An 11440-nucleotide genomic window follows, 5' to 3' on the forward strand; every position below is an offset into this window, starting at 1 on the left:
TGAGTAGTACCTTTTCTATGGATAACCATTTGCTTATCCATTCACCAATTTATGGGCATTTGGGTTATTTCCAGCTTTTTGGCTATTGCAAATGATGCTGCTATGGACATTTGTGTTTAATTCTTTATATGTATATATGTTTCACTTCTTTTGAGCCAATAACTCAAAGTATCCGGAGTCACAGGATAGATGAAGGCTTACTTGTGACTGCTAGACAGTGGTCTAAAATGGTTGTTCGATTTTGCATACCTATTAGGAATGTATGAAAGTTTCAGTTCTTCCCTATTGTTACCAATACTTATTATGGTCAGTCTTTTGAAATTACCCTTTTAATAACTGTGCAATAGTTTTAATTTCATTTCCTTAAGGATTCATGATGTTGAGCATTTTTTCATGAAAAAAAATTTTCATATTCACACCATGACCAATTTCAAACTGCCAGTGTGACATCACTGAACATGGAGTTGGATAAAGTTGCCAGTAGCTCACCATTATACTATTTTTAAACTTTATTTATTTAATTTTTCGCTGTGTTGCGTCTTCGTTGCTGCGCATGGGTTTTCTGTAGTCGCGGAGAGCGGGGGCTACTCTTTGTTGCCGTGCACAGGCTTCTCATTGTGGTGGCTTCTCTTGTTGCAGAGTACGGGCTCTAGGCACACGGGCTTCAGTAGTTGTGGCTCGTGGGCTCTAGAGCGCAGGCTTAGTAGTTGTGGCCCGCAGGCTTAGTTGCTCCGTGGTATGTGGGATCTTCCTGGACCAGGGCTCGAACCCGTATGCCATGCATTGGCAGGCGGATTCTTAACCACTGCACCACCAGGGAAGTCCCTTGAATATTTGTTTTTAAAACAATTTAGTGGAAGTGTAATTGACAACATATAAACTGCACATATTTAAAGTGTACATTTGATATTTGATACATACTTACACTCTGAAACCAAAAATTTCCTCCTGCCTTTAAAAATTCATCTTTATTAACATAAAATGATAATAAAAGGACATTCTACCATTTTTAATGACTATTTTCAAATAAATACGAAAAATGGAAAAAAAACTATGAAGCCTTGTTAATCCTTCCCCCAATATTCCATCTTTATTTATTACATCTTTATCTCCGGTTTTTAAACTTTATTTATTTATTGTATTTTTTGCTGCGTTGGATCTTCGTTGCTGCCCACGGGCTTTCTCTAGTTGCAGCGAGCGGGGGTTACTCTTCCTTATGGTGCGTGGGCTTCTCATTGCGTTGGCTTCTCTTGTTGTGGAGCATGGGCTCTATGTGCATGGGCTTCAGTAGTTGTGGTGTGTGGGCTCAGTAACTGTGGCTCACAGGCTTAGTTGCTCTGCAGCATGTGGGATCTTCCTGGACCAGGGCTCGAACCCGTGTTCCCTGCATTGGCAGGCGGATTCTTAACCACTGCGCCACCGGCGAAGCACCTTTATTTTTTACTAATGATTATTTCGTTATTTCATTAGTTCATTTTTCATTTGTCTCCATGCAGAGTGATTATTTTATTTTTTGTTGTTGGTTTTTTGTTTTTGTTTTGACCACACCAAGGAGCATTTGGGATCTTAGTTCCCTGCCCAGGGATTGAACCCATGCCCCCTGCAGTGGAAGTGCAGTCTTAATCACTGGACTACCAGGGAAGTCACTTATTTTTAATCCTAGACATCATGTGATTACCTCTTCATAGTGCATTTCTAAAATGTAAGGCATCTTTCATAACTTCAATAACATCCACAGAAAATTTAAAATATTTTCAAATACAACCCCCCAGGTGATATTTTGCATATATCCTATTCCCTGTAAATTTTGTTTAGTGGTTAAAGATGAAAGCTATAGCCATATGCACTGACCATTTGATCGGGATTTTACCTTCATTGAGGTTTACCAGAAGTGATAGTAGATTGTTATAATTGATAGGGAAGGATGCCAATATTTTTAAAGGTGTACATTCTTCTCAGTATTTGACATTTATTATCATTTCATTGATAAGAAGAGTTGTTATTTTATGTCATAATCCCAAAGTGTTTTCTGGTACTGGTTCGGTGTGAATTTAGTCTTGATTTGCTTGCACAGACATGGGCATCTTGATTATGATATTGGATGCACATTATGTCTGGGCATTCTTTATTTAAAAGTACTTTTTTAACCATTAAAAAAAATTGAAGTGTAGTTAATTTACAATGTTGTGTTAGGTTCTAGTATACAGCAAAGTGATTCAGTTATATATGTGTATGTGTGTGTTGTGTGTATTCTTTTACATTATAGGCTTTTACAAGGTATTAAATATAGTTCCTGTACTGTACAGTAAGTTTTTTTTTTTTTTAGATTCCACATATACGTGATATGATATGATCATTGTTTTTCTGGTGTTTAAGACTTCACTTTCCAATGCAGAGTGTGTGGGTTTGATCCCTGGTTGGGGACCTAAGATCCACATGCCTCACGGCCAAAAAACCAAAACATAAAACAGAAAGAATATTGTAAGAAAGTTAAAAAAGACTTTAAAAATGGTCCACATTAAAAATATATATATGATAATCTCTAGGTCCATCCATGTCGCTGTATGGACTTTTCTCTTTTGGTTGCACTATGCAGCTTGCGGATCTTAGTTCCCTGACCAGGGATCAAACCCAGGCCATGGCAGTGAAAGCGTGGAGTCCCAACCACCAGACTGCCAGGGAAGTCCCTGCATGGGCAGTCTTTACATGAGATTCCATAGGTACTGAATCTTTACTTGTTTGATGGCATTGGTTGGTAATATTGTGTTTAATCTCATTTGAAACAAGATTTCACCCATGGTAGTATGGAGACGTGTGGCCTATAGGCAGTATCATGGAGGCTGACTTTGGTGGAAGAGGAGTTATTAGTGACAATAGAGATAGGAAGTGTACTGGTCTCAGTGTTGATATCTATCATTGTGGTTGGTGGGAGTGATCAAGCCAAATAGCCAACAACATGGTTCCCATTGATCCTAATCTGACGCTTGTGTGGTTCCCTGTGGTATGCATGAAGACAGTGTAGCTTACCATGGATTTGTTAGTCCACCAATGGATGTGTAGTCCACACAGGGTTGGAATTTCTCGGATAAGGAAGGGGTACAGCAACAGAGTAAGGATTAAAGTAGGGGGTCATCCGGAGGCCAGTAGTACGGCATTTGTTTGTCCCTTGAGTATCACCCAAATGGTGTCACTTGTTCTGGGGGAAATTAGTTCCACTTTTTTTATATATATATAAATTTATTTATTTATTTATTTACTTTTGGCTGTGTTGGGTCTTCGTTTCTGTGTGAGGGATTTCTCTAGCTGTGGCAAGCAGGGGCCACTCTTCATCGCGGTACGCGGGCCTCTCACTGTCGCGGCCTATCTTGCTGCGGAGCACAGGCTCCAGAAGCGCAGGCTCAGTAGTTGTGGCTCACGGGCCTAGTTGCTCCGCGGCATGTGGGATCTTCCCGGACCGGGGCACGAACCCGTGTCCCCTGCATCGGCAGGCGGACTCTCAACCACTGCGCCACCAGGGAAGCCCTAGTTCCACTTCTTGATGTTGAAGTCAGGTCCGGGTTGTTCCACAATGCCTTTAGTGGAGCAAAGTACATGGTTGGCAGATTAGGTTGCCTCTTCAGAGAGTAGTGGTGGGGTTTTTTTGGCTTGCACTGGATGATAAGTGAACACAGGATGAGGATGGTCCCAGAGCTAGTGGTGCACTTAAGGTCCACACTGGGATCCAGGGAGAAGCGACTGGGCTCTGGATTCTCTATGAGGGAAACGTGAAAGTACGAGGTGGATGTTCCCTTGCTGGGGGTAGCAATATCAGGGCTCTCGTGTCCGGGAAAACTGGAAAGTGCATTTTATGGCATGGGTGTGTGCATCAGCAAAGGTCCCCATGGCTCAATTGGTGGTCTCCTCATTTCCCATGCATTTAAATATAGTATAATTATGTGATAGGTGTCTGGATTTAATGTAGTGATAATTATGGACAGTATTCTTGACCAACTGGGGGATCGTCTTCCAAGTTCTCTCAGCATCCCTGTTTTAAATGCCCATTATATCATTCTGTGACAGCAGCTACTGTACAATGATAGGGTAACTGAAGAACACAGAAGTATTTTTTTATTGAGGTGTAATAGACATATAGAAGTGTATTCGTTTCAGGTGTAACATAATGATTTTATATTTGTATATGTTTATTTCAAAATGATCACCACACTAAGTCTAGTTAATAATCTGTCACCATACATAGTTACAAAATTCTTCTTCTGTGATAACTTTTCAAAATTCTCTTAGAAACTTTCAAATATTCAATACAGTATTATTAACTACAGTAACCATGCTGTACGTTATATCCGCATGACTTATTTATAAGTGGAAATTTGTGCCTTTTGATCCGTTTTACCCACCCTCCACCTCCTGCCAGTGGCAATCACCGATCTATTCTCTGTATCTATGAGTTTGGTTCTTATTTTTGATGTTTTTGTTTCTTTAGATTCTGCATATAAGTGAGATTATATGATATTTTTCTTTCTCTATCTGACTTATTTCACTTATCATAATACTCTCAAGGTCCATTTGTGTTGCCCGAAATGGCAAGATTTCCTTCTTTTTTGATGGCTGAATAATATTCTGTTGTGTATGTGTCTCTGTGTTTGTGTATGTATCACATTAAAAAAAACATTTATTTACTTAGTTGTTTATTTGGCTGCATTGGGTCTTAGTTGCGGCACGCCGGATCTTCGTTGTGGCCCACGGGCTTCTCTCTAGTTGTGGTACAGGGGATCTAGAGTGCTCGGGCTTTGCCGTGCACAGACTTTGTTGCCCCACGGCATGTGGGATCTTACTTCCCCGACCAGGGATTGAACCTGCATCCCTGCATTGGAAGCATGGAGTCTTAACCACTGGACCACCAGGTAAGTCCCATGTATCACACTTTCTTTATCCATTCATCCACCAGTGGACACTTAGGCTTTTTCCATGTCTTGGCTACTGTAAGTAATGCTGCACTGAACATGGAGGTTCATATATCTTTTTTCATTTTTTTCCCCAAATAAATACCCAGAAATGGAATTTCTAGATCATATGGTAGTTCTATTAATTTTTAGGCGGAACTCCATACTGTTTTCCAATTTACATTCCCACCAACAGTGCACAAGTGTTCCCTTTCTCCACATTCTCACCAACGCTTATTTGTTTTATTGATAATGGGCATTCTAAGAGGTGTTAGGTGATAAATCATTGTGGCTTTTATTTGCATTTTCCTGATGATCAGTGTTGTCGAGTATCTTTTCATGTTCCTCTTGGCCATTTTTATATCTTCTTTGTAAAAATGTCTATTCAGATCCTCTGTCCATTTTTTAATTGGATTGCTTGACTTTTTAAAAAATAGTTGTTATATGAGTTCTTTATATATTTTATTCTTTTTTATGCAATTGTAAACGGGATTGTTAGATTAAATTTTCTCTTTCTGATAGTGTATAGAAATGCAACTGTTTTTTGCATATTGATTTTTGTATACTGCAACTTTACTGAACTTGTTTATTAGTTCCAACAGGCTTTTTGGTGTTTAGTCTTTAGGGTTTTCTATGTATATAATATGTCGTCTGCAAATAGTGACAGTTTTACTTCTTCCTTTACCATTTTGATGCCTTTATTTCTTTGTCTTGCCTACCTGTACTGGCTGGGACTCTCAGTACTATGTTGAATAAAAGTTGTGAGAGTAGGCATTCTTGTCTTGTTCCTGCTCTTGGAGGAAAAGCTTTCAGCAATGCTTTTTTAATGGCCAGTGTTGTGTTTGCCTTGTGGTGACGTGGTAGCCTATATCTAACTGTATAACTCGTGGAAGTTCTCAAAGGGTATAAAAGGTGTTTTGTTATCTCCTCAGTAATATTATCAGAGGTTAGTACCTTGCATGAGTAGGCCAGGAGGAGACCAAAATAGGAATCTCCAATTGTTAAGGCATGTTCAATGGCTCCTTGTGCTGTAGGAAGAGTACCCATGAAGTCTTTTTGCAGCGTTTGGTGTCCTGTCCACTCTGTGAATTTATCCTCCCATATAGTAGGCCTAGTGTCTAGTTTCCTGGTATGTTACACAGTCTCTAATGGCTTTATGTAAATCATGCTCTGTGGATCAATTCCTGTATTAACAGTCTATTTCCATAATCCCCATAATGCCCCATTGCTCTGATCTCGCATGTGCTCATAGATAGAAGAAACATGGTGGTTTGTCCTGAAATTCTGTGGCTCTCCTCTACCAAGAGGCTTACCTGCTTTGGTGGTTTATTTAGTTTGCCAGCTTTGGCCTTGTATTGTGCCTCCTGCATGCCTTGGTCTGTGTGAGCTGACATGTGTTGCACCAGGATTGGCAGAAGGGGAGCCACTGTGGTGATTTCTCCCACCCCATTTCGCCTTGTATTTTCCTGCCCTAATTTTGCCAAAGTCTCAACCAAATAGTCCACTATCCACTGACTAGGAGTCAGTAAAAATATGAACGTTAGGGAAATTTTATCCAGAGCATGTTGTACCAGTAGGAGAATTACATGCACTCTGCTTATTCGACACTGTGGTCTATTCCCCACGTGGAAATCGGAGTGAGTGAATAGTGGGGGTAGACTGCATTGTATGAATTCCTTACACCCTGTGCTTGCTCCATTGATAAAGGAAGACCATTGCCTTTCTTATTTTGAGAGCACTAATGTTCATTCTCTGGTCCCCTCTGAACAAGAGGTAGAGTCATTACTGGAGGTTTTGGCAAGTTACTGTCTGGTGGAGGGTATGTTGCTACTTCCTCTTTGAGTGCCTCATGCAGCAGGGCCTGTTTTAGCTTGGTGTATACATTTTAGTTTTTATTTTATTTTATCTATGTATGTATGTATGGCTAAGTTGGGTCTTCATTGCTACACATGGGCTTTCTCTAGTTGCGTTGAGCGGGGGCTTCTCTTGTTGCGGAGCACAGGCTCTAGGCGCCCGGGCTTCAGTAGTTGTAGCATGCAGACTCAGTAATTGTGACTCGCGGGCTCTAGAGTGCAGGCTCTGTAGTTGTGGTGCACGGGCTTAGTTGCTCTGTGGTATGTGGCATCTTCCCGGACCAGGGCTCAAAACCCGTGTCCCCTACATTGGCAGGAGGATTCTTAACCACTGTGCCACCAGGGAAGTCTCCCCCAAACATTTTTTTAAAGTTACTTAAAGTCTTACTACGTTCTATGGTTAGGCCACATACCTATTACATAATGAGCCTTATATGTTTTATCATAAATTTGCCTTTGAATTTTAGGACTTTTAAAATTACATTTTAAGTGAAGTGAGCTTTCAGTTCTTATTAAAAGTAAAAACTATAACACATGATCAACCCATATACAACAAGTTTTCATCTCTGAACCTCCAAGCTTGTATAGTTTATACATCTCTATGTCATTCATCTTATATGGGTTTGGGGTTCATTCTAATACGGATTTTTAAAGCAAGTTAATACATACACATGTGTGTATTCATATTCATTCAGAATCCTAAGAAAATTGTAGCATTCTATGCATTCTCTTTTCCATCTCCTCTCCTCTTCCGGAGATAACGTCATACACATGTCTAGAGAGGTTCTTCATTCAGTTTTACAAATGTTGATATTCTGTTGTATGAATGGTGCATTATTTATTTAAACATCTTCTTTTAGTTGTATGTTTGTTTCCAACATGGGATTCTAATTACTAGGCTTTGAATCCATAAACACATATTAATGCCCATTTAAAATGAGAAGGTGGGGGACTTCCCTGGTGGTTCAGTGGTTAAGAATCCACCTGCCAATGTAGGGGACACAGGTTCGAGCCCTGGTCTGGGAAGTTCCCACGTGCGATGCAGCAACTAAGCCTGTGCTCCACAACTACTTAGCTTGCACGCTAGAGCCCGCCAGCCACAACTACTGAGCCCACATGCTGCAACTACTAAAGCCCATGTGCCTAGAGCCCATGCTTAGGAACAAGAGAAGCCACTAGAATGAGAAGCCCGTACACCGCAATGAAGAGTAGCCCCCACTCGCTGCAACTAGAGAAAGCCTGCAGGCAACAACTAAGACCCAATGCAGCCAAAAATAAAAATAAACAAATATTTTTTTAAAAGATGGAGTTGGGTGGGGCCTGCGGATACCGGAACCCGGATGTGCGGTTGCCTGGAAACTACAAGTTTTCCGCCTTAATGTATTCGCCGCTGCTTTATGGGCTTATGTCTGCCCATATTAACTACATTCCCACCTTCCCTTGTAAGATTATATTATGTACGGAAATGAAATGAGCCTTAAGGCTTAGACTTGCCTCCTTGGAATTCTCAGTCGGAGGACAGAGAAAATATGAAGATTTGAGAGCTGCTGCTGAACATGCATAAAATTTTTATGGAGGTGCTCCTACAATTTGCTGATTTGCCATAGTAAAGAACATTATGTGAAAGGATGTAAACATGAACATTTTAACGGGGGTTAGTTTTGTCTGGTGGGGCAAGGAGAGTGCCAGTTACACTATTCACTTGTATTTAAATTTCTTCACGCGGTAGTGTTGTTCTGTGTTTGAAATGAAATTAACTATGATCACCTCTGAATGGACAGAGCAGAGGAATGTCTCACATTATTTACTGGATGTGAACTTTTGAAGACAGGGATCTCACCTCCGTCACTCCCTGCTCTTTCCTCTGCAGGGCTGACAAGTATAGAGCCCACAGGAACAGGAGATTTCAGTTTCTTGCATTTCAGACTGCAATTTCAAATTGCACAGTCAGGGTTCACACTTCCCCAAATTTATCAAAAGAAAAATGTTTTAAAGGTTTAGATCATTTGAATCAGGATCTCAGCATTGTTACCTACATTGCATTTACCTGTTTTGTCTTTTAGGCCTCTTTTAATTTTTCTCTCTCTTTCTTACTTTTTTTTTCTTTTCTTTTTTGAAGAAGAAAATGGATCATTTGTTTAGGATCATTTCCACCAGTATATTAGCTAATTGCAACTTTTTGGGGGGGGGCGCCGCACAGCCCGGTTTGTGGGATCTTAATTTCCCAACCAGGGATCAACCCAAGTCCATGGCAGTGAAAGCCCAAGTCTTAACCATTGGACCACGAGGGAATTCCGTAACTACTGCCTTTTGATGTTGCCTAACGCATTCTCTCAAATTGCCAACAAATGCAGAATTAGCTCTAGAGGATAATCTAAATCAGGTTCAGCTTTTTGTCAATTGATACTTCAGGGGTAGTGCAGTGTCTTTCTCATTGCCTACAACTGGGTGCCATTATGACATGTACATAGCTCTTTCTGTGATGTGACGATTGATCAGTCCATGTGCTTCCCCAATACCAGTTTCCCACCAGCCTGTTGTTTGCTGGTTTCAGTTGTTACTGATGATCATTCTGTAGGTCTATTATTAGAGGAAGCAAAATGTTGATATCTTATTTCTAGTTGTGAATTTTCACTTAGAATTCTGTAAAGAAGACCTTTTCCCTATTCTCTATTTGGTTACCCTAAAGTAGTCTGTACTCGAAAAGCAGGAGAAATGATTCCTATTTTCCCTTTATTTTTCAGATTCCAGAATAACTAGTCAATTCCTTAAACAATGTAGCTTTCTATCAATTAGGAGAATGTGGATATTAAAATACTTGCTGTGTTTAAATCTTGTTCAGGTGCTTTTCTTTGATGTTTATTGGGGAATGGGATTCTATTCAAGTTGAATCTTGTGGCGTCTTCATCCTAAAGTGACCCCAGTTCTCTGATAGTTTCCTTGTGTCCTGGTTTGAATAGATGTGCTATCATTTTTTTTTTTTTTTTTTTTGCGGTACGCGGGCCTCTCACTGTTGTGGCCTCTCCCGTTGCGGAGCACAGGTTCCGGACGCGCAGGCTCAGCGGCCATGGCTCACGGGCCCAGCCACTCCGCGGCATGTGGGATCCTCCAGGACCGGGGCACGAACACGTGTCCCCTGCATCGGCAGGCGGACTCTCAACCACTGCACTACAAGGGAAGCCCTAGATGTTCTATCTCGAACATTTCCTGCTTGAGATCTGGAATTGGCAATTTTTAAAAAGACATTATATTCTTTTAGTGAGAAATTGCATTTGAGTAACACACCTGAGTAATTGGGATGGTAATTACTCCAGAGAGGACCATCATATGTAGATGTGTTTAATGGAAAGAGGTAAAATAAATATACATGGCTTAAATCAAATACAGATCAAGTTAATATTTATTCTTCTAAGCAAATTTAAAGTTATACAGTGTTTACTTTAATTCTTTTCAATTTCTTTTTTTCCCTTTTGATCAAAGCCCCAGTTTCCACTGTGTACTGTACTTACTTATTAATACCAAAATATTAATATCAATATTTTATGAAAAATAAAATTACACATAAAATGTTAAGACCTTTATAGGTATTTTCAATGCATGTATTTCTGTAGAAATATACAATCAAAATTTATTTTTTAAAATATACTTGAAATATTACAATTTTGTATGGATAAACTACAGATTTATTATATGGTCAGTTTTATATGTTTTGTCATAATTTTGTCATTGAATTTGATTGTTTTAATTTCATTTTGATATATTTTTTGATAATTATATATAAAATATTTTTGTCCAAAATTCAAAACTATAACTCAGGTAAATTTGCATATGTCTAGATTCTATTCATGTTCCTCCATACTGTTTTGTCTCTGCCCCATCGCTCTTTTAAGATTCTAGTTAATTCTTAAATATTTTAAAATATTAAAATATGTATTTAAAATGCAGTTGTATATATGTGCATGTGTGTTTATTTACATTTATTTATATTCTTATTCCTTCATAATCATAAGAATAATTGTAGAATACTATACACTCTCTACCTGAGGAAGTAAAATTTTTTTAAAATAAATTTATTTTATTTATTTTTGGCTGTGTTGGGTCTTCGTTGCTGCACGCAGGCTTTCTCTAGTTGCGGTGAGCAGGGCTGCTCTTTGTTGCAGTGTGTGGGCTCCTCACTGCAGTGGCTTCTCTTGTTGCAGAGCACGGGCTCTAAGCACACGGGCTTCAGTAGTTGTGGCACACGGGCTCAGTAGTTGTGTCTCAAGGGCTCTAGAGCGCTGGCTCAGTAGCTGTGGCACACGGGCTTAGTTGCTCTGCGGCATGTGGGATCTTCCTGGACCAGGGCTTGAACCCGTCTCCCCTGCATTGGCAGGCAGATTCTTTACCACTGCGCCACCAGGGAAGTCCCAGAAGTAAAATTTATACTTTAAGACAGGACAAGAAAAATTACACATAAAATTCTCTTTGTGTTTTTTTGAGCCTCCTCCCTCCCTCCCTAATGTGCAGTGTGCATCTGCATTACACATTAACCAGAGCTCCTCAAGGTGGAAGTGCCTGCTCAATCGTAATGATCAGTTTTTTCCTTTCTTCTGCACTTAGCAGTGTAACTTCTTAAAATGGTGTTCATTCCCAGCTCTCTAGGGAGTC

Source organism: Delphinapterus leucas, chromosome 20 (assembly GCF_059928025.1).
Source record: "Delphinapterus leucas isolate spDelLeu-1000000601 "Yukka" chromosome 20, BTC_Dleu_Yukka2, whole genome shotgun sequence".
Lineage (NCBI taxonomy): Eukaryota > Metazoa > Chordata > Mammalia > Artiodactyla > Monodontidae > Delphinapterus > Delphinapterus leucas.